Genomic DNA, 25,399 nt, shown 5'->3' with positions numbered 1-25,399 from the left:
GCCGCTGAGCCTGCGCGTCCGGAGCCTGTGCTCCGCAACGGGAGAGGCCACAACAGAGGGAGGCCCGCATACCACAAAAAAAAAAAAAAAAGTTTGCTCCTTTTTAAACTGGGTTGGTCTTTTTGTTGTTGAGTTTTAGGAGTTCCTTATATAGTCTAGATATTAAGTTCTTATCAGTCATATGATTTGCAAATATTTTCTCCCATTTGGTAGGTTGTCTTTTCACTTTCTTCGTAACGTTATTTGATGCACAGAAGTTTTTAATTTTGATAAAGTCCAATTTATCTATTGTTTTTCTCGTTGCTCACGTGCTTTTGGTGTCAGATCTAAGACTCTACTGCCAAGGCCTAGGTCGTGAAGATTTATCCCTATATTTTACTCTAAGAGGTTTATGGTTCTAGCTCTTTTAATTAGGCTGTTAATCCATTTTGAGTTAATTTTTGCATATGGTATGAGGTAGGGTATCTACTGCATTTTGCAAGTTGTTAAATCTCAATAAATACATATTTCATACTACAGGCAACAATCAAAAGAAGTTCTAAAACTACTACAATAAATTCTCAATACATCTTATATACTCCATCCTCTCATTTTCAGCTCAGACAAGAATCAAGACACATACACATCGGGCTTCCCTGGTGGCACAGTGGTTGAGAATCTGTCTGCCAATGCAGAGGACATGGGTTCGAGCCCTGGTCTGGGAAAATCCCACATGCTGCAGAGCAGCTAAGCCCGTGAGCCGCAACTACTCAGCCTGCACTCTAGAGCCCACAAGCCACAACTACCAAAGTCCACGCACCTAGAGTCCATGCTCTGCAACAAGAGAAGCCACCGCAATGAGTAGCCCATGCACTGCAACGAAGAGTAGCCCCCACTCGCCGCAACTAGAGAAAGCCTGCGCGCAGCATGAAGACCCAATGCAGCCAAAAATGAACAAATAAATAAAAGACACATACATATCATTATCATATTTTTCAATGGGTTCCTAAAGCTTCTTATACATAGGAAATTTTATTTTTACTTCCCAGGTTTATCTGCTTAGTAGCTAAAGCAATGAGATATAACTTTAAATTGGTATTTTTATGTAACTTCTTTCAAAACACACTAATAGTAGAGTTATAGGTATGTTTACTAAATAAACAAATGTGGTTATGAAGGAGTGGTACTCCTGAGTATATAATTGAGAGGTTATGACCAATACAAGTGTGCACACTTGAAAAAAAATCTCTGGAGGGGAAAAGAGGGTTTCTTAAGTCAACTACAAGGGCACTCTTGCCACAGGAGACTTCCCAGCCATAATTAAGGCACTAATCCCTTCTGACTGGAAAAGCCTGCAGGTATATTATCAACATAAAACATTCACTGGACCACCTGAAGTTCACTAGAAAACTAAAGAAAATGCAACATTTCCATATCCACAAGTATAAATAATTTGGCCCAAGTTGCTATCAACTTCCAAAGTAATGCCAGCCACAGGAAAAAAGAAAAGTAAAACTGCCATTGTTTCTCTGATAATTTATTATTAATATTTAAACATTTGCTGAGTTCCAACTATTTGACAAGACTATGCTGAAAAGTATTCACATATACTTTCATGAGAAAACAGAGGATCAAAGAAGTAACTAAACTCACACACCTAGTGCAGAGTTCAGGTTTTTCCCCATTAGAAATCCAGTGCTCTTTGTACACCACCACAGGCAATTCATTTATGAGGGTAAATTATGGCTACTTACACATTACCACAGAATAAATGGTACTCTTTAAGGAACATTTTGCAAAGTTAAAAGTATGTGAAAATGCTTTCCAATAAATAAAGCATAAGTATTCATTCTGTGGCATCAAACTTATGTTCAACCCTTGCTTCATCATCTACTATCCATGTGACCTTGGGAGTTATTTATTCTCCATGATCTGGGTTGTACTATGAATTAAATGATAATGTACGTAAAATAGCATAGGATCTAGTATATAGTAAGTTCTCAAATATTAGCTCTTATCATTATTACTAAAATATAAGCTTTGGAGAATTGAAACCCTCATAAATTGCTGATGGGAATGTAAAATAGTACAGCAACGATGGAAAACAGCTTTGCAGTTCCTCAAAAAAATACCATATGACCCAATAATTATACTCCTAGGTACATACAGAAATGCAAATACATGGCCACACAACCACTTGTATACCAACACTCATAGCAACATTACTCCTAACAGCCAAAAGGTGAAAAAATCCAAATGATCATCAATTGATGATGAAAAAATAAAATGTGGTATAAACCAAACAACGGAATAGTGTTTGGCAATAAAAAGGAATGGAATACTGATATATACTATAATATGAATAAACCTTGAAATCATTACGCTAAGTGAAAGAAGACACAAAAGGCCACTTATTTTATGATTCCATCTATAAGAAATGTCCATAATAGGCAAATCCATAAAGACAGAAAGTAGACTGGGGGCTGCCAGGGGATATGAGCAGGAAGGGGTTTGAACGGAATGGATTGCTAATGGGTACAGTTCCTTCTTGGGGTGACGGAAATGTTCTGGAATTAGATAGTGGTTATGATTGTACAACACAGTGACTATACTAAAACTCAATGAATATACTAAAACTCAATGAATATATTTTAATATGGCAAATTTTATGTTGTATTATTATTTTACGTTGTATGAATTATATCTCAAATAAAGTAAAACACAAATTAATATTAACAAGGCAAATAAAAATAAAAGATAACAACCTTAGTTTACTTTTGAAAACAGTATTTATGGCAGTAGAGAAATATCTAACCCTTGTCAAAATACATCCAAATTAGCAAATGACAAAAGATGACCCTTATGACTTGCTAACACATGACAAGCTTCTTAACGAGTAAAGGAGTAAAGGCAATGAGCAATGGGCTTTACTGAAATTGTCATTTAGGTTAAAGGCATCTATTGCCAAATTTATTCACTTTCCAAAGAGTTCTAAACCTGTTACTAGAAACCGAAGGACAGAGATTATCTCTTATCTTCCCTTTACTTTTGAGAGACAAATGAGGTCATTTTCTGTTAAGTGGTGGATAGACACCCCAGAAGAGACACATTAGGTTATTTTCTACTGAAGGTCATTATCCCTCAAGTATTGAGCACCAGCAAATACTCTTTGCTTATTCTAATAAGCATATATTTTTTAATATTTTAACATTTCTTAAAATCAAGAGCCTTTTAAAATCCATGGTAACATTCAATGTGACAGTATTTCTTTTTTCATTGAAAAACTGTCTCTAAATCACTGGTTGTGGCATGCACTGAAGAAATCACAAAATTGAAGAAAAATAGCAATAATAAATTACCATCTGTCTCTTAGAAATAATTCTGAGGCTAAAGGAAATCAACTCCTTTAAAGGATAATTTATTAAAAATTAGCTTTCCCATTACTTTTTAGGGCCTCTTTATCGCTGTTTCTGGGCAGGAGGCAGGGCAGTAGGAAAGCAGAGACACAGATAATGAATTTGTTGAAGGCACATATCTGTTTACTGACATGGTGGTATTCATTATCCATGGCTAAGGTGTCTGAAATTGCTCACGTGGTATCTAAAGTCATTAACAACCACAGGAAATAGAGGAGTTTCATGGAGGCATAAGAGTTCACTGGCAGAGAAATTTCTTTGTGACTCACCAAAAGGAATCTGAAGCTCAATAAGGCCAAGGCCTATCCAATGAAGCAAGACGTTAACAGGTCGTCGCAGAACTGCTATTTTAAATTTCTACTCACTGGGATTCTTTTAGGAGGGTAACTCCACCTTAAAAGTAAAAAGTCACCAGCTAGATTTTCAGGTTCCTTTACATTCTGGATGAAATTGGGAAATATATGTTAGCAAGTGCAGGATATAGCACAACGATGAATCCCCTTCTTGAGGTGAGCTGCTAGACACCTCTCTCTTTCCCTCTCTATCAGTTACAAAGACTTATTGACTCTACCTTCCAAACAGCTCTCACATAAACCCTTTTCTTTCCATACTTACTGTCAAAACCTTAATTCAGGCCTCTTCATTGCTCGGCTGGATTATTACAGTAACTTTCTTTCACGTGAACCCCAGGCCTCCGCTCACTGCCATTCTCTCTAGGTACTTTACATTATAGTGAAGCAAAGCTATTAGTAATTTCCTAACAAGTTTCTGCTCATTCTACAGGTCTCAGTTCAACTGTTTTAGGGAGACACAGACAAGACAAGACAAACATGCCAATGCTGATGATTTGTGGTGGCAGTGTAGTCTGCTAAATCTAGACTTGGCAGGAAAAGTTTAGACTGGTAACATCTGCTATGAGCCAAGGAACAAGGCCTAGCAGATGTCAGATATTTGCTCTGGATTTAAACAGAATTTTATATTAATTATGTTCCACTGACTTCAAAAGGAAAAGAAAAAGCTCTCCATAATACATATGCACAATGGTACCACTAGGAAAAAGATAAAAGGTCAAGAGGCATGTTAACAAGAAAGGTAAAAATTCCACTGGAAAATTAATGTAACCAACTAATATAACTAAGAAATACAAAGTTAAGCTTATTAGCAGCCAAATGAAAGAAAACTGAAAACGTTTAAGTGATTAATTCATCTAATATTGATGCATAAAAGATGCAAAAAGCATTCAAGATGCTTAGAATTTACAACAAAGACAACTATGAGGGTCAATACTAGCGGTGTTTTAAAGCACTAGATTCACAAAGTCCTGGGCTTCAATGCTGGCTCTGCCATTTCTAGCAATGAGAGACTGGTCCAGTTATTTAGTTTCTTAAAATCAATTTCCTTGTGCATAAAATGAGGATAATATTTACTTCAAGAGTGAACTATATAAGGAAAATATTTAAACACAGTGCCTGGTACATAGTGAACATGCAATATAAAAAACACAGTAGTGGGGCTTCCCTGGTGGCGCAGTGGCTGACAGTCCGCCTGCCGATGCAGGGGACACGGGTTCGTGCCCCGGTCCGGGAGGATCCACATGCCGCGGAGCAGCTGGGCCCGTGGGCCATGGCCGCTGAGCCTGCGCGTCCGGAGCCTGTGCTCCGCAACGGGAGAGGCCACAGCAGTGAGAGGCCCGCGTACCGCAAAACAAAAACAAAAACAAAAACAAACAAACAAAAAAACACAGTAGTTTCTAAAATGGAGTTACACATAAATCCATGGAGGAACATCTTCCTGAGAGAAGAAAGGTCTCAAGAAGAAAGTAATTCTTGAGGTGAAAGCTAAAGGATAAATGTTTGCCAGGAAAACAAGTTGGTGGGAAGGCATTCTAGGCAGAAGATACAGTATATGCAAAAACTCTGAAGAATGAAAAAGATAGTATTTTCTGTGAATGACTCAGAATGTGAGTCAAGTAGCAGGGTACACAGGAGTGAATGTCATTAGATGTGGCTAAAGAAAGTGGCTAAATCATTAAGAGCTTTGAATGCTAAGATATAGTTTAGATTTTTAAAAGAAACAGAATCACTAAGTAACTCCGTAAGTGATATAACAGTTACTTTTAAACCTTTGTGTTTAATGACAGAATCATGGCTTGGGCTCACCATGTTGGTGGTGACGTGAATACACCATGGATTCAATATGTATAAGAGGACTGAGGAATAACAATTTAGCTTCTGATATATGTTGAGTTTGATTTGCTTACATGAAACCAGTTCACTAAGCAGTCAGTTGGACATAAATGTAGACGTTTGTAATCCGGTATAAGGGATATATGTATACATATAGCTGATTCACTTTGTTATACAGCAGACACTAACACAACATTGTAAAGCAATTATACTCCAATAAAGATGTTTTAAAAAAGAAAAAGCCTGAGCTAGAGCTAGAGCTTTGGGAGTCAGCGTTTGTAAAACGTTTTCTAGTAATAAACTCTCAAGGAAACTTATTGCTTAGACTCCATACAAATACATTTGTTCAATCATTCAACATGCTTAGAGCTGGGTAAATTGTGGTCCAAAAGGTAGACATAGTTCCAATCTGCTTATGAACCAGCAGACAACTAATATGAGAGATAATAAAAACAGGTAAAAGCAGTTCTGCAGCAGGTACAGATGTGTTCTTTGCTCATCCTTATCCTTTTTATCTATCCAACACCAAGTGGCTTTCTGGTATTCTAATTTCATAAACGACAGAACTAAGAGAAATAGAGAAATAGGTGGTTAATGTGCTTTCTAGACCAGGTGTCCAACTTTTTCTATAAATGGCCAACAGTAAGAATTTTAGGCTTTGCTGACCATACAGTCCATTAAACAGACCACTGAACTTGGCACTTCAGCATGAAAGCAGCTGTAGATCATCTGTAAACAAACAGATGCAGCTGTGTTCAAATACTACTTTTTCACAAAACCAGGCAGCTAGCTGGATTTGGCTTTAGTGTGCCAACTCCTCCTCTAGACTATCAATAGCTCTCTTAACAATGCAGAAAGAATGGCTAAAGAAAAAAAATTCCTGGTATAGCTTTTGGCCACAATAAAACTTGTACTTTGATTTTTAAATTATATTTTTAGAAAAGCTATAATGTAACTTATAACTGTACATAAATAAAATTTATTGTCACGTATTTATCAATTATACCCAGTATCCATACTATTATCAGGTTTCACATAAAATGTTCACTGCTGGTGATTTAGAGAAGAAAATAATATACACAAATAATTATAATGTTCCTTTTTAAAAACAACTTAAGGGACTTCCCTGGTGGTCCAGTGGGTAAGAATCCACGCTCCCAATGCAGGGGGCCAGGGTTCAATCCCTGGTTGGGGAACTAGATCCTGCATGCATGCCGCAACTAAGAAGTCCACATGTTGCAACTAAAAAAAAAAGTCCCGCGTGCCGCAACGAAGATCCTGCATGCTGCAACTAAGACCCAGCAAAGCCAAAATAAATAAATACATATTAAAACAAACAAACAAAAAAAAACAACCTAAGGATTTCTTTCTTTTTGCCCATAAAGAGAACTTTATTGTTTTTAAGGCTATAAAGTCAGAAAGACCTGGGTTGGTAACTTGGCTTTGTGTCCTTTGCAAAGTTATTTATAATCATAATTCATTCATTCATTCAACAAATAATTATTAAGCACCTATGTGTCAAGCACTGTGCTAGGCATGATGTGTATGAAGGGTCAGCAAACTTTTTCTGTAAAGGGACTGATAGTAAATATTGATATTTAGGCTTTGCTGGCCAAGAGGCTAAATCAAGGATCTTACACAGGCACCTATGTAACAAGAGAGAAAACATTTCCACAATATTTTTTTTTAATTTAATTTTATTTATTTATACATCAGGTTCTTATTAGTTATCCATTTTATACATATTACACAATATGTTGTGTTTTTTTTAATCTCCAACTTTTTATTGGTCTTGCTCCATACCACTGATGCAGCTATATACTGGTGATTTTTGAATGTCCAGATTAAGAGGGGAAAAATGTGTTTGAGAGGTATTCCACCCATGGGTTCCCCACTGTATTCTGAATCTTACCAAAGTCTGCCAGGGAAGCTGTACATGTCTTTAGTCTTGCTAGGTCATGTCTAGAACCTTAAGGCCTGAGAGCACAGGCTAGACGATTCAACCCTGCAGGCAGGAGGCCACGAGGAGAAGCAGCTATTCAACGGAAGCAGATTCGCTTCCTGACAGTCAGTGAGGACTCACAGTGTCCTTGGCCATGCCTCGTGCCAGGTCCTGAAGTGTTTCTTCTCTGCCTTGACTGAAGTTCCAGCTTATATTACAGCCTGGCTGCTACTTCGAACCCTACCCAGGCGTTATGTCATAGCTGGAGTACTGTTCTTGGGAGGAGGTGTGCTTCTCTTAATTCAGTTGGTACCTTAGCTGGGTGGTTCTGGCTCACGGTTTCTCATGAGGTTGCAGTCAAGCTACTGGCTAGGGCTGCAGTCATCTAAAGACTCAACTGATGCGGAAGTTGCCGCTCACAAGCTCACTCACATCAGGTCAGAGCGCCTCAGTTCCTCATTGGCTGTTGGCAGGTGTCTTCATTCTTTGCCATCACCTGGGACACTCAAAGAGCTGCTTACAACATGGCAGGCAGCTTGCTGAGCCTAGCTTCCGGCTTGCCCAGGTTCCGCGCTGGGCCAGCGAGCTTGGCCTCAGACGCTGCCAAGGTCACGAGTCTTGCGGCCTTCCTCAGCCCAGCCGGGGCTCCTTTGGATGTAAACTCAAGGATGGGCCCACTGAGGCCCGCCGAGGCCGACTCCACCTGGGAGCTGCCTTCACAATATTTTTGATGAAATTTAAAATATAATAACTACACGTGAAATATGATATACTATGTAGTATATTATGTACATTATATTTTATGTGTAATATATAATAATATATAATAATTAAGAACTATTTGGGGGATAATAGTTCACTTAATTGGAATTAAAGCAAGTACTCCCTCTTTCAATGAACTGATTTCAAATGTTCTTTGCAAAAAAGTATTCTTGGCTCACAAGCCTTATAAAAATAGGCAGGGGGCCATAATTTGAGGACTTTTGATACACATAAAAGTGAATAAGGCACACAGGGTCTAGCTCTCATGAATTCTGGTGAGGGACAGAGATTTTTACAAAGGCAATTACAGTTTCCTAATCTGTAAAATGGGGATATCAATATATGGATCTACTCTGCAGGGTCTGGGTAAGAATTTGCATATGCATTTAGAAGGTACGTTCTCCTCCCTTTTTTATAAAGGACTGTATTCAAGGGCATTAAAATGTGAAGACTAAAGTGGCCTAGACAGCCAAACAACAGATACAACTTTGATTCCCTAGTCATTAGGGAAAGGACACTTCCATGCTGAGCATATCTTTTTTTTTTTTTTTTTTTTTTGGTGGTACAAGGGCCTCTCACTGTTGTGGCCTCTCCCGTTGCGGAGCGCAGGCTCCGGACACGCAGGCTCAGTGGCCATGGCCCACGGGCCCAGCCGCTCCGCGGCATATGGGATCTTCCCAGACCGGGGCACGAACCCGTGTCCCCTGCATCGGCAGGCGGATTCTCAACCACTGCGCCACCAGGGAAGCCCTTTGCTGAGCATATCTTGATTTGTCTTCCTGTTTCACATAAAGCCATCTATTTTTACCTTCAGAATTTAGTAACAACCTACCATTCCAGTAAATACTTTGTAAGAGGTTTTGTGGTGTGGTACCTCCTATTAACTAAATTACCTTAATATTAGCTTTTATATATCTTAAAAATTAGGTAATAATGTAAGCTTCAATAGTACCTTCAATATTACATTATCTTCAATAATAGTTTTCTTCTTGAAGCCAATATGTGAAGATAATAGTTTTGAGTGCATTTCATACACTACTTCATTAAATTCTCACAATTCTGCAAGATAAACTGTTAGTTTCTCCATTTAATAAGATTGCATTTTCCCAGTTTTACAGATCAGTCAGCTTGGGTTCAGACAAGTGACAAAGTTTCCTGACATCAACAGTGCTGAGGAGCCAAGATGGAGCCCAGATTTTCTAACATCAAAACTCTGTAACTCCGGCTTCCCTGGTGGCACAGTGGTTGAGAATCCACCTGCCGATGCAGGGGACACGGGTTCATGCCCCGGGTCTGGGAAGATCCCACGTGCCGCGGAGCAGCTGGGCCCGTGAGCCATGGCCACTGAGCCTGTGCTCCGCAACGGGAGAGGCCACAACAGTGAGAGGCCCGCGTACCACAAAAATAAATAAATAAATAAATAAACAACAACAAAAAAACCCTCTGTAACTCTTTCCAGCTAACCTATTGGGTTGGCCAAAAAGTTCAGTCAGGTTTTTCCGTAAGACGCTATGGAAAAACCCGAATGAACTTTCTGTCCAACCCAATACCTCATTTAGTACCAAAAAGTAAATCTGTTTAATGTTTAGCATCAAGTTAGGTTTGGAGTAAATAATTAAATGCACTAATCAGAGAATTCCATGTTCTATTTCTGGCTTTTACAGGAAAAGAGCACATTTTTGATGAAAATGAAAGATGTAAAAATACTTTTGCAAGGAATTCTTTTAAACTTCCAATCATATGTGAGTTTTCTCATCAAATTATAAATCCTTCATTCATACAATAAATCTGCATTAGTTTTCTACTGCTGCATAATAAAATGCCACAAATTTAACATTTTAAAACAACACCTATTTATTATCTCACAATTTCTATGGGTTAGAAGTCCTGTGTAGTCCGGCTTGACTGGGTTCTCTGCTTCGTCTCATGAAGCTGATATCAAGGTGTTAGCAGGGCTGCGCTCCTTCTGGGGGCTCTGGGCAAAAAAAACCACTCAAGCTCATTCAGATTGTTGGCAGAATTCATTTCCTTCTCATGCTTTCCACATAACCCTCCACCTTCAAGCTGGCAGAAGTATGCTGAGTCCTCACACTGCATTTATCTTTAACTTCTGTCTACCTCTTCTGCTTGTAACAGCTCATGTAATTTACATTGGGCCCATTTGGATAATTCAGGAAAATCACCCTATCTTAAGGTCAACTGATTTATAAATATAATTATATCCATGAAGCCCCCCCCCTTTGCCAAATAACATATTAAAGAATGTAACACCAAGGAACAAAGGCCATAACGGTCAAACTTTTGTCTACCATACAACCCATATCAGCTGTTGTAAATGCTTTCCATAAAAAAACCACTGAGTGACCACTTCTCGAAGTATGCTTTCATGTCAAACACTTCCTATCTCACAACTCTGGTCTACTTATATCTTTCACATTATTTTCCTAAGCATTGCTCTTTAGAAAGAAGGAAAGCAATCTTTACTACAAACACTGAAAAGATGAGAAAATTTTTAGTATATCTGCATACCCTCAGATGACTTTATTCCTGATACCACACTGCACTTCTGCTTGGCACTTTATGCATTTGTGTATCTGTTATTTTCTTCCTTCACTGAACTCCAGACTCAAGAACATCAGTGTCTTATACATCCCCTGTAATACCCTACTGAGTCCCTAACAGAGTTGGCCATCATAAACTATTTACTGATTAGGTGGGTGAAAATCTACTAGCTTTAGTAGCTGTGGATTCTTAGCTAACCACATTTATGGTTAGAAGCCGCATTTAAATGACTTATTTTAAGGAATCTTTCAGCTTTCCTATTAGATGATTCTGTCTTGTGTACTACTCATGAAATGTTCAGGGGTCAAAGAGAAGAGCCAGCAAAAGAAAATAAGAAACCACACAACCAGAGGAAGAAATCAAGAAAAGCTGGGTTCAAATGTGGAAGACTGATAAAATATTTACTGAAGAAGAACTAAAGAATGTCCACTGGATTTGATAACACAGCAAGGCTCATTTTGACAAGACTTGGTTTTGGTGGCATGGTGGGGTCAGAACCAGACGGGGAAGATTCAGTAGAACTGAAATATTGAATACAGCACATGTGGGCAATTCTTTCTTCTTTTTAAAATCTTTTTTAGATTATATACATTTTTTAAGTGATAGAAGGGCCTTTATTTCGTTTTTATTTATTTACTTTTGGCTGTGTTGGGTCCTTGTTGCTGCGCACGGGCTTCCTCTAGTTGTGGCAAGCCGGGGCTACTCTTTGTTGAGGTGCGCGGGCTTCTCACTGTGGTGGCTTCTCTTGTTGCGGAGCACGGTCTCTATCTAGGTGCACAGGCTTCAGTAGTTGTGGCATGCAGGCTTAGTTGCTCCGTGGCATGTGGGATCTTCCTGGACCAAGCCTCGAACCCATGTCCCCTGCATTGGCAAGAGGATTCTTAACCACTGCGCCCCCAGGGAAGTCCCTGCGGGCAATTCTTAAGAAGACTGACTATAATAATACAACGAAGTTATGAATTCAGGATTACTATTTTTAAACAAAATGTTACTCAAGTTTCCAAATGGACATTCTACAAATTTTAACAGAATAGCATTTTATTTCAAAGAATAGCATGGAAGTAGCTGTTATTATTACAACAATCATGATGGAGTGGAATTTCACATTATGTTAGAAGTTATCCCATCAATAGGGACAAGAGAAAAATTACCGCATGGTTTCTCCTTCTAACATTTTTATTTTGGAGGTAACCACTTACCAAAAACTATGCAATAATGTGAGTAAATGGGATAATTTTTCTTGCCAACAGAGTTTTAACATACATTGAAAATAAAATAAATCTTTTGTTTACCTGAGCAATTCAAGCAAATTACTGGTGAAACTCTCAATTTGCATTTCCATGAAGTTTACTTTTCAAAGTACTTTCACACCTATGATTACTACATGATGATTCCCAATATTGAGATTTGGGGCATTCTTTTTTCTCAGTATTCTTTTATGTTCTACTTGGAAGTGCCGAGTCACAGAAATGTGAAACTTATTTATCCAGCAGAGCTGGAACTCTTTGATTTCTTTTTTTAAATTTAAGTACAGTTGATTTACGATGCTATGTTTTAGTTTCTGTTGTAGAGCAAAGGGGTTGAGTTACACACACACACACTTTTTTTAAATTTATTTATTTATTTATTTTTGGCTGCACTGGGTCTTCATAGTTGCACACAGGTTTTCTCTAGCTGCGTCGAGTGGGGACTACTCTTCTTTGTGGTGTGTGGGCTTCTCACTGCGGTGGCTTCTTTTGTTGTGGAGCACGGGCTCTAGGTGTGTGGGCTTCAGTAGTTGAGGCATGTGGGCTCAGCAGTTGTGGCTCACGGGCTCTAGAATGGAGGCTCAGTAGTTGTGGCGCACGGGCTTAGTTGCTCCACAGGCTGTGGGATCTGCTCGGGCCAGGGCTCAAACCCATGTTCCCTGCATTGGCAGGCGGCTTCTCAACCACTGTGCCACCAGGGAAGTCCCACATATTCTTTTCTATTATGATTTATTATAGGATATTGAATATAGTTCCCTGTGCTATACAATAGGACCTTGTTGTATATACAGTAGTATCTGCTAATCCCAATCTCCTAATTTATCACTCCTCCCCCCATCCCCAGCTATCCCCTTTGGTAACCATAAGTTTGTTTCCTATGTCTGTGAGTTTCTTTCTGTTTCGTAGATAAGTTCATTTGTGTCATATTTTAGATTCCACATATAAGTGATACCATACGTATTTGCCTTTCTCTTTCTGACTTACTTCACTTATCTCTGGGTCCACCCATGTTGCTTCAAATGGCATTATTTCATTCTTCTTTATGGCTGAGTGGTATTCCATTGTATATATATGCCACATGTTCTTTATCCATTCCTCTGTCGATGGACATTTAGGCTGCTTCCATGTCTTGGCTATTGTAAATAATGCTGTTATGAACACTGGGGTGCATATATCTACTCTTTTCCATAGTGGATGCATTAATTTACATTCCCACCAATGGTGAAGGAGGGTTCCCTTTTCTTCACACCCTCTCCAGCATTTGTTATTTGTAGACTTTTAAATTATGGCTATTCTGGCCAGTGTGAGGTGGTACCTCACTACAGTTTTGACTTGAATTTCTCTAACAATTAGCAATGTTGAGTACCTTTTCATGTGCCTGTTGGCCTTCTGTATGTCTAGGTTTTTGGGTTTTAAAAAATATTTATTATTTATTTGGCTGCATCTGGGCTTAGTTGTGGCACACGGGCTCTTCATTGTGGCACGTGGCCTTCTATCTAGTTGTGGCGCACAAGCTCTAGAGCACACAGGCTCAGCAGGTGGGGCACGCAGGCTTAGCTGTCCCGCAGCATGTGGGATCTTAGCTCCCCGACCAGGGATCAAACCCACATCCCCTGCATTGGAAGCGTGTTCTTAACCACTGGACCACCAGGGAAGTCTCTGTATGTCTTCTTTGGAGAAATGTCTATTTAGGTTTTCTGCCCACTTTTTCACTGGGTTGCTTTTTTGTTTTGTTATTGAGTCGTATGAGCTGTTTGTATATTTTGGAAATTAAGCCCGTGTTGGTCATGTCGTTTGCAAGCATTTTCTCCTAGGCCATAGGTTGCTTTTGGTTTAGTTCATAGTTTCCTTTGCTGCACAAAAGCTTATAGGTTTGACTAGGTCCCATTTGTGTATTTTTCTTTTATTTCTATTGCCTTGGGAGACTGACCTTAGAAAACATGGGTACTACTTACGTCAGAGAATGTTTTGTGTATGTTCTCTTCTAGTAGTTTTAAGATGTCATGTCTTATATTTAAGTCTTTAAGCCATGTTGAGTTTATTTTTGTTTATGGTGTGAGGGTGCGTTCTAACTTCATTGATTTAAGTGTGGCTGTCCAGCCTTCCCAACACCACTTACTGAAGAGACTGTCTTTTCTCCATTGTATGTTCTTGCCTACTTTGTTGAAGATTTATTTACCACAGGTGTGTTGGTTTATTTCTGGGCTCTCTATTCTGTCCAATGATCCATATGTCTGTTCTTGTACCAATACCATGCTGTTTTGATTATTGTAGCTTTCTAGTATTGTCTGAAGTCTGGGAGGGTTATGCCTCCAGCTTTGTTCTTTTTCCTCAGGATTGCTTTGGCAATTCTGGGTCTTTTATGGTTCCATGTAAACTTTAGGATTATTTGTTCTAGTTCTGTGAAAAATATCATGGGTAATTTGATAGGGATCACATTAAATCTGTAGACTGCTTAGGGCAGTATGGCCATTTAAAAAATAATAATTTGTCCAATCTAATAGCATTGGAAATCTTTCCATTTCTTTAAATCATCTTCAATTTCCTTTATCAATGTTTTATACTTCTCAGCATGTAAGTCATTTACATCCTTGCTAAGGTTTATTCCCAAGTTTTTTATTTTTGATGCAATTTTAAAAGGGATTTTTTTTAACTTTCTCTTTCTGATATTTCATTGTTAGTGTAAAGAAATGCAACAGATTTCTCTATGTCAATCTTGTATCCTGCTACCTTGCTAAATTCATTAATCAATTCTAGTAATTTTTGTGTGGTCTTCAGGGTTTTCTATATATACTATCATGTCATCTGCATATAACTACAATTTTACATCTTCTCTTATAATTTGGATACCTTTTATTTCTTTTTTTTGTCTGACTGCTGTGGTTAGGACTTCCAATACTATGTTGAATAGAAGTGGTGAGAGTGAGCATTCGTCTCTTATTCCAGATTCAGTGGGAAGGCTTTCAGCTTTTCACCACTGAGCATTATGTTGGCCGTGGGTTTGTCATAAACAGCTTTTTTTGTAATTAAAAAAAAATTTCTTTTAATCTATTTTTGGCTGCGTTGGGTCTTCGTTGATGCGCGCGGGCTTTCTCTAGTTGCGGTGAGCAGGGGCTACTCCTCATTTTAGCGCAAGGGCTTCTCACTGCAGTGGCTTCTCTTGTTGTGGAGCATGGGCCCTAGGGTGCGCAGGCTTCAGTAGTTGTGGTGCACGGGCTCTAGAGCACAGGCTCAGTAGTGTGGCACATGGACTTAGCTGCTTTGAGGCATGTGCGATCCTCCCAGACCAGGGATTGAACCATCTCCCCTGCACTGGCAGGCAGATTCTTAACCAGAGTACCACCAGGGAAGTCCTAAACAGCTTTTAGTATGTTGAGATATGTTCTCTCTCTACTACTTTGGTAAGAGTTTTTATCATGAATGGATGTTGAATTTTATAAAATGCTTTTTCTGCATCTATTGAGATGATCATGTGGTTTTTGTGTTTTCTTTTATTTTTTTTAAAAAAAGTTTGTATGTATGTATGTATGTATGTATTTCCTGCATCAGGTCTTAGTTGCAGCATGCAGGATCTTTCGTTGTGGTGAGCAGGCTTCTCTCTAGTTGTGGCTCACGGTATTCAGAGCAAGCAGGCTCATTAGTTGTGGTGCACAGACTTACTAGTTGTGACACATGGGCTCCAGAGCATGTGAGCTCAGTAGCTGCAGCACGCAGGCTCTCTAGTTGTGGTGTATGGGCTCCAGAGTACATGTGTTCTGTAGTTGTGGCACATGGGCTCTCTATTTGTGGCATGTAGGCTCAGTAGTTGTGGTGCATGGACTTAGTGGCCCCGTTGGCACGTGGGATCTTACTTCCACGACAAGGTATCGAACTGGAGTCCCTTGCATTGCAAGATGGATTCTCAACCACTGGACTACAGGAAGTTGTGGTATTTGTCTTTTCTTTTGATGATGTGGTGTACCACATTAATTTGCATATATTGAACCAACCTTGTGACCCTTGGATGAATCCAAATTGACCGTGGTGTATGATCTTTTTTTATGTGTTGTTGGATTTGGTTTACTAATATTTTGTTGAGAATTTCTGCATCTACACTCATCAAAGATATTGGCCTGTTTCTTTTTTGGTATTGTCTGTCTGGTTTTGGTATCAGGTGGCTTCACAGAATGATTTCAGGTGCGTTCCCTTCTCTTCAATCTTTTGGAAGAGTTTGGGAAGGATCAGTACAAGTTCTTTGTATGTTTGGTAGAATTCCCCAGTGAAGCCATCTGGTCCTTAACTTCCTGTTTGCAGGGCTTTTTTTTTTTTTTTTTTTTTTTTTTAACAGATTCTATTTCACTTTTAGTGATCGGTCTATTCAAATTGTCAATTTCATGTTGATTCAGTTTTGGTGGGCCATATGTTTCTAGAAACTTGTCTGTTTCTTCTAGGTTGTCCAATTTGCTGGCATATAATTATTCATAGTATTCTCTTATGGTTTTTGTATTTCTGCTGTATCAGTTGTTCATTCTCCTCTTTCACTTCTTATTTTGTTTATTTGCTTCTCTCTTTTCGTCTTGGTGAGCCGGGCCAGAGGGCTGTCAATTTTGTTTACCTTTTCAAAGAACCAGCTTTTGGTTTTACTGATTTTTCTACTGTTTTAAAAATTTCTATGTTATTTATTTCCTATCTGATCTTTTCCTTCTTTCTGCTGACTTTAGGTTTTGTTTGTTCTTCTTTTTCTAATTCTTTTAGGTGGTAGGTGAGGCTGTATATTTGGGATTTTTCTTGTTTTTTTGAGGAAGGCCTGTATTGCTATTAACTTCCCTCTAAGAACTTCTTTTGCTACATCCCCTAGATTTTGTATGGTTGTGTTTTCATTGTCATCTGTCTCGAGGTATTTTTTAATTTCCTCTTTGATTTCATCATTGACCCACTGGATTTTAGTAACATGTTGTTTAGTCCCCATGTAATCATTTTTTTCTCGTTTCTCTTTCTGTGATTGATTTCTAGTTTCATGCCATTGAAAAGATGCTCAAAATAACTTCTATCCTCTTAACACATTATTTTTTTAAACATCTTTATTGGAGTATAATTGCTTTACAATGGTGTGTTAGTTTCTGCTTTACAACAAAGTGAATCAGTTATACATATACATATGTTCCCGTATCTCTTCCCTCTTGCGTCTCCCTTTAACACATTATTGACTGGGGGATTTTTGCAGAAACTAACGCTTGTGGCCAGCAATTTGTTATGTAAGTGAATACTGAAATACCACATCTGAGTAGATATCAACAACTTTTTTTGCACTTAATGTATTTATTTGAAACTTTGTATATGTTGTAGTAAAGCATTCTAATATTTTATTAGTGTGACAGGCAGTATAGCAGGCACCTCTGTGCAGGGGAACAGAACATCTATTATAAATATACCATGTATCACTGTGCTTTCCCCTGGAAGAGCAGGCTCTACACTTCCTGGCAGCAGTTTTTTTTTTTTAATCCTGTAGGTATTATTTTCTCTAGAATATGGCCTTTTAATTTACCTGATAGTCCACAAGGTGGATCTTTGTGGGGGGCTCTTTTAGAAACGCCACAAGAAGGACCAGGTGTGGGACTAACACTACATTCACCAGAAAAGTCAGTTACCCATTCTCTAGCAATTGCTAACAAAAATTGCTTGTAAGTCACTTTATTCTGTGCATTAAGGCTGCAATAAATTTTAAACGCACTGAATAAAACACAACTACTCAAAAAGAAACCCACTTTCTTATACCATTTTTGAGTTTTCCAGAGGATACTGAAGTTTTGGATCAATTAACTCTTTTCATATATTTATTATACTCTAATATACAAGTGGGCTTAGTTATCTGATGGCCAGTCCTCCTATCTTCCTTTCCTGTAGATGTTATGGAGGCATCATGAATAGTTGTCACCATGCGGACTAGCCTCTTGTCTTTCCATATGAGAAGAATCACTTCTCCTTCCATAAGAATGTAACTTCTCCCCTCTGTAGATTTTTATATTTCTCCTTTAATTGGTTTGGTAGACCACGATTCTCTCTTACAGTCCCACAAACTTTGGTTTTATTTTTCAACAATGTTTCAGATGTGGACACACTTGTAATAATTGTCTTGGTAAATATGGTGCCATGAACCAAGATAAGGTTGTAGGACCAACAATGTTGTTTCTTGCAGTTTCTTTCCTTCACCCGTGTAAATCTCAAGGTTGCATATATATATCCAGTTTCACTTTCGCTAACCATCATAACCAAAATTCCATATTTTGTTAAGTTTTCTAGGATTATATGTTTTGAATCTGAGTTGTCCTCTTCACTTACATGTTTTGAATCTGAGTCGTCCTCTGAGTTCAGGAGGCAATGAACTCAGATTCACTGCCTCATCAAGTGATAGCTCTTGTTTTGGTATACAGATTGATTCAAATTTTGGGAGAAAATATTCCAAAAGAAGTTTAAGTTTTGAAATTCTGTCTTCAGGAAGTGGAGTTTCCAAGTTATCGTTCAAGTGAAGAAATGTCATTATTTGTTCGAACCTTCTTCTAATCAAAATCTTTGGGAAGATGGGTGTTTCAAGTAAGCGATCAGTCAACTAATACTCTTTCCAGTATGACTTTCTTATTTGTCTCAACAAAATTATTAATCCAAGAAACTTCTTCATGCCACTATTGGTTACATCAGTCCATTTTAAAGCCTTATCATACTTTTTATATAATTTTTCATTCTGTTGGTTATACAAGTTTGCCTGAGAAGTGACCAACTTGAAAAAGTCGTTACCAAAAATTATTTCTGTTATATCACAAACACTTTGCACGTTATTACATTCAATAGTTACACCTGACACACCTGTAAAGCCTTCTAATTTCTGTGAAATGCTGTGTTCAATCTACTCTTCTGTAGCAGCAAAGGAGCATTCTCTAGCACCATGAGTTTCATTTTCACTTTCCTTATCAGAATCAATCACTAAGGCTTTGTCTTTCTGTTGGTCTAATAGTTAGATCGACTATTGAATTGAAGTCGACTACTGATCGACTACTGATTGACTGAATCAGAACTATATTCTGAAGAACTACCATCTTCTGAGACACTAGTATACATGTCGCTCAGACAATCACAGAAAGTATCTGCATAAAATTCACCGAAAAATTCTTCTTCACTTAAATTTCACGATGCATCGTTTTTTGAAAATTTTATGGCAATAAACTTGCGTATATAATATACACAAGGTTGGACCAAAAACCTAACAGAACAAAATGTTTATGATAATGACAATTATAAGTTGTATAATGAACGCTTGATCAATTTTAAGCTCCAACAACTTCACATGGTGATGTTAATTGTACCACTCTGTAAAACGACATTGATATCTCTGATCAATAACGTTCAGGTAACAAAAAATGTATTAATACATCTCCAGTCAATCATGTGTTAAAATGCTGAGGCTTGTTTTGTGTCCTAGCTTGTGGTCAATACTAGGGAATGTTCCATGTGCACTTGAAAAGATTTTTTGGATGTAATGTCCTAAAATTAACAACTAAGTCGTACTATTCTATTGTATCATTTAGGATTTCTGTTGATCTGCTGTCTGGAAGATCTGTCCATTGATATAAGTGGGGTGTTAAATTCTCCTACTATTATTGTAGTCCCACCAACTTCTCCCTGTATGTACTGATTCACAGGTGCTTGTGTGCCCCCAGAGGTTGTAGAGGTAGAGTCGTGCCTGCTATGAGCACATCGAGGATGAGGCAGGCCCTGCCTGCCCTTAGAGCGCTCACATTACCAATGGGGCTTCAATGGCAGACCTTGGCTCCTTCCTGTGCAAACCCCCAGTTGTGTCTTAGACCACACTCCATTCCCTTCAGGCTGTTTCTGCACAGCCAACCCCAAGCCTCTCCCCGTGTCTGTCTTCTGAAGCCCAAATTTCAGCACCCAGCCCCCATGTGCACCAGCAGACATGTGTCACAAGCTGGGGAGTGCAGTGAGATGTCCAGGATCTTCTGTGCAGGTCTCTCTCTGTTCTGCCTGCCCCAAGCTAGCTGCTGCACTCTCCTCTGAGCCTCTGAAGCTCCCTTTCTGTCATGGCTGATCTCCACGCTGGTGAATGGGCTTCTTAGGGTGAGGAAACCTTTTCTTTTTCACAGCACCCTCCCAGGGGTGCACGTCCTGTGCCAATTTCCTTTTTTTTTCTTTTGTCCTACCCGTTACATGGTGATCTTTCTTGCCATTTTGGTTTTATGAGATCTTCTGCCAGCCTTCAGTAGGTATTCTGTGAGAATTGTTCCACATAATGATTACTTCTGATGTATTTGTAGGAAGAGGTGGGCTCCACATCCTTCTCTTCTGCCATCTTAATCCAGTCCTGAACTCTCTGATTCTTAATTCAACACTTTTTAACTTTAGTCTAGAAATCACTACAACCAGACTCTACAATAATTTACTGAAGCATACCGTACTGCAGTCAAAATTTTAATGACCCTCAAGTCAATGGGAATTCCTGACTGTTTGCATCATTTAAGATTCTATGACTCTAAATTACTAAGAAATTAAGAGAGATCTAGAATCCCAGGAAAGACAGTTTATAGGAATGAATCTCCATTTCACAAAATAAACAGGCTCCTGAAAAGTTGTACATGAATGCAATAAATTCTTATGTTGAAGGAACTACATAATGTATGAGTAGTTTTCAACCCCCGTTCCCCTTTTATTAATCAGCATAATCACTTTCTTCCAACAAAGTATTTCATTAGTTTTTATGAATCGAATTGTGTCCCCTCAAAATTAATATGTTGAAGCCCTAACCCACAATTTGTCTGTATAAGAAGGTAAGGTCTTTAAGGACATAATTAAAGCTAAAGGAGATCTTAAGAGCAGGGCCACCCTAATCCTACAGGACTGGTGTCTGTGAGACTAGAGATTCCACCTCCCTGAGTGCACCCACAGGAGAGGCCATTTGAGGAAACAGCAAGAAGGCCTACTACAAGGTAGGAAGAGAGTGGTTACTAGGAAACAAATTTGCCAGCACTTTGCTTTTGGACTTCCAGCTGCCAGAACTGTGAATAAATTTTAAGCTACCCACTCTGTGGTATTTTGTTATAGTAGCCCTAGTGGACTAACACTTGGGCCCAGAAGCAATTCTGGGAAAACCCTATGGCTTTATGAAAAACAAGTTGAAAACTGCTGTGCTAAAAGGAAGTTCTCAATCAAATTAATGTTTTATGTGCACAGAACACAAAATTCTCGAAGAAAACTAAGATTAAAAGGATATCTATACCTGTTCTGTAATCTCAAAACATGGCCTATTTATACATAAAAACTAATTTTTAAAAGTTAAATCGTTGCAACTACAATAAAACTCCAAGTCGACAAATACATCAATGGCTAAGTAGACGAGGGTACTTGATTATCAGTAACAGAGATGTTTGTCATTTTGTCTGTAAAAGCTAATTGCTTAGTGTTGCAAAATAAAACTAACAGACTTTTAGGCAAAATGTACAAAAGTGCTCTACGAATTAACAGACTATATATATGTTCACTAATTTAATTAAAAGTTGGAATATTTTCCAAAAAATAATGATAAAGTGGGGACAGATTTCATATTTCATGAGAAGTACTATCTAATTCAAGTTAGTAAAAATGTGAAAGGACTACTAAAACAGAAAAGCATTAATTCTGAGTGGCAGAAATATGGGCATTATATTATCCTTAGTTTTAATCTATGCATTCTACATTTTTTAATATTAAAAATAAAAAGAAAAAAATAAAAATAAATAAAATAAATAAAAAGAGGCTGTGGGAAACCTTTTTCTAACCTCATTTCATGGGAATACCACAAGGTCCTCCAAACTGAGGAAATCCAAGAGCAATTTCTGACTCTCAAATGAATACAAGTTAGTACAAGGACACATGTGAGACATAAATTATATGCAGTGTAATGTCTCTCAACCTTAGCTTTTCTAATCTAGACCTTAGGGCCACCTAAATTAGGAACAATGGGATTCTTTAAGATAAATGTGTTAGTTTTGCTGGCATCAAAGAAAGCTAAAAGTATAAAAGTACCCTTGGGGGGACAGAGTCAAGATGGTGTACTACGAGGACATGGAATTCATGTCTCCTCACAACCAGGGCACCTACCAGGCACTGGTGGGGAACCATGGACACCTAAGGGGACGGGAGGAACCCCCAGTGATCAAGTAGGACATGGGGCGTGGGGGGAGTGAAGGTGGAGGAGAAGTGGTGGTGGGAGAGGACTGGCGCCCCGAGGGGTCGCTGGGGGAGGGGAAGGGATCCGACGCACAAAGGGATCCCTTTATTCTTTTTGTTACCACTGCAACAAAAAGAATAAAATACCTAGGAATAAACCTACCTAGGGAAACAAAAGACCTGTATGCAGAAAAGTATAAGACACTGATGAAAGAAATTACAGATGATACCAAGAAATGGAGACATACCATGTTCTTGAATTGGAAGAATCAACACTGTGAAAATGACTACACTACCCAAAGCAATCTACAGATTGAATGCAATCCTTATCAAATTACCAATGTCATTTTTTACAGAACTAGAACAAAAAATCTTAAAATTTGTATGGAGACCCAAAAAACCCTGAATAGCCATAGCAGTCTTAAGGGAAAAAACTGAGGTGGAGGAATCAGATTCCCTGACTTCAGACTATACTACAAACCTACAGTAATCAAGACAATATGATACTGGCACAAAAACAAATATAGATCAGTGAAACAGGATAGAAAGCCCAGAGATAAACCCACGCATATACGGTCACCTTATCTTTGATAAAGGAGGCAAGAGTATATACAATGGAGGAAGGACAGCCTCTTCAATAAGTGATGCTGGGAAACTGGACAGTTAAATGTAGAAGAATGAAATTAAAACATTCCCTAGCACCATACACAAAAATAAACTCAAAATGGATTAGAGAACTAAATGTAAGACCAGACACTATAAAACTCTTAGAGGAAAACATAGGAAGAACACTCTTTGACATAAATCCAGCAAGATCTTTCTTGATTCACCTCCTAGAGTAATGGAAATAAAAACAAAAATAAACAAACGGGACATAATGAAACTTAAAAGCTTTTGCAAAGCAAAGGAAACTACAAACAAGATGAAAAGACAACGCTTGGAATGGGAAAAAATATTTACAAACGAATCAACGGACAAACCATTAATCTCCAAAATATATAAAGAGCTCATGCAGCTGAAAATTTAAAAAACAAACAACCCAATCCAAAAATGGGCAGAAGACCTAAACAGATATTTCTCCAAAGACATACAGATGGCAAAAAAAAACACATGAAAGGATGCTCAACATCATTAATTATTAGAGAAATGCAAATCAAAACTACAATGAGCTATCACCTCACACCAGTTAGAACGGGCATCCTCAGAACATCTACAAACAACAAATGCTGGAGAGGGTGTGGAGAAAAGGGAACCCTCTGCACTGTTGGTGGAAATGTAAATTGGTACAGTCACTATGGAGAACAGTATGGAGGTTTCTTAACAAACTAAAAATAGAATTACCATATGATTCAGCAATTCCAATACTGGGCATATACCCAGAGAAAACCATAATTCAAAAAGACACATGCACCACAATGTTAATTGCAGCTCTGTTTACAACAGCCAGGTCATGGAAGCAACCTAAATGCCCATCGACAGACGAATGGATAAAGAAGATGTGGTATATATACACAATGGAATATTACTTAGCCATAAAAAGGAACGAAACTGGGTCATTTGTAGAGACATGGATGATGTAGAGACTGTCGTACAAAGTGAATTAAGTCAGAGAGAGAAAAAGAAATATTGTACATTAACACATATATGTGGAACCTAGAAAAATGGTACAGATGAACCGGCTTGCAGGGCAAAAACTGAGACACAGATGTAGAGCACAAATGTATGGACACCAAGGGGAGAAAGTGGTGGGGGGGTGGGGGAGGAATGTGCGTGATGAATTGGGAGATTGGAATTGACATATATACACTAATATGTATAAAATGGATAACTAATTAGAACTTGCTGTATACAAAAATAAGTAACTTCAAAAATTCCCCCAAAACAGAGAAAAGAATGAAAAGAAATTGAGGATAGTGTCAGAGACCTCTGGGAAACATTAAATGCACCAAGATTCGAATTACAGGGGTCTCAGAAGAAGAAAAGAAGGACCTGAGAAAATATTTGAAGAGATTATAGTCAAAAACTTCCCTTACATGGGAAAGGAAATAGTCAATCAAGTCCAGGAAGCACAGAGAGTATCAAAGAGGATAAACACAAAGAGAAACAGGCCAAGACATATTAATCAAACTATCAAAAATTAAATACAAACAACAAATATTAAAAGCAGCAAGGGAAAAGCAACAAACAACATACAACAAATAACAAACAATAAATAGCCATAAGGTTAACAGCTGATTTTTCAGCAGAAACTCTGCAAGCCAGAAGGGAGTGGCAGGACATATTTAAAGTGATAAAAGGGAAAAACCTACAACCAAGATTATTCTACCCAGCAAGGATCTCATTCAGATTCGATGGAGAAATTAAAACCTCTACAGACAAGCAAAAGTTCAGGGAATTCTGAAACACCAAACCAGCTTTACAACTAATGCCGAAGGAACTTCTCTACACAGGAAACACAGAAGGAAAAGACCCCAAAACGTTTATGAAAATGGAAATAGGAACATACATATCAGTAATTACTTTAAATGTAAATGGATTAAATCCTCTAACCAAAAGACACAGACTGGGTGAATGGATACAAAAACAAGATCTGTACATATGCTGTCTACAAGAAACCCACTTCATACCAAGGGACACAGACAGACTGAAAGTGAGGGGATGGAAAAACATATTCCACGCAAATGGAAATCAAAAGAAAGCTGGAGTAGCAATTCTCATATCAGCCAAAATAGACTGTAAAATAAAGACAATTACAAGAAAAATGTAAGAACAGTATATAATGATCAAGGGATCAATCCAAGAAGAAGATAAAACAATTGTAAATATTTATGCACCCAACACAGGAGCACCTCAGTACATAAGGCAAATGCTAACAGCCATAAAAGGGGAGATTGACAGTAACAGTAATAGTGGGGGACTTTAACACCCCACGTTCACCAATGGATAGATCATCCAAAATGAAAATAAATAAGGAAACACAAGCTTTAAATGATACATTAAACAAGATGGACTTAACTGATATTTATAGGACATTCCAACTAAAAACAACAGAATACATTTTCTTCTCAAGTGCTCATGGAACATTCTCCAGGAGAGATCATATCTTGGGTC

General features: G+C 38.3%; 1 protein-coding gene and 1 long non-coding RNA gene across 2 annotated transcripts in view; one reads left to right on the top strand and one right to left on the bottom strand.

Annotated features, from left to right (window-relative positions):
- The window catches only part of LOC112066983 (uncharacterized), a 105,482-nt gene extending 104,433 nt beyond the window's left edge, over window positions 1-1,049 (top strand). Inside the window, exon 3 of the long non-coding RNA XR_002893009.2 lies at window positions 598-1,049. This is a non-coding gene — a long non-coding RNA (uncharacterized lncRNA). The remainder of the gene's footprint in view (window positions 1-597) is intronic.
- The window catches only part of RSF1 (remodeling and spacing factor 1), a 193,379-nt gene that overhangs the window by 92,022 nt on the left and 75,958 nt on the right, over window positions 1-25,399 (bottom strand). The window lies entirely within an intron of this gene.

The sequence above is a fragment of the Physeter macrocephalus genome, chromosome 16 (genome assembly GCF_002837175.3).
Source record: "Physeter macrocephalus isolate SW-GA chromosome 16, ASM283717v5, whole genome shotgun sequence".
NCBI lineage: Eukaryota > Metazoa > Chordata > Mammalia > Artiodactyla > Physeteridae > Physeter > Physeter macrocephalus.
This window is presented reverse-complemented; position numbering and strand designations above follow the sequence as displayed.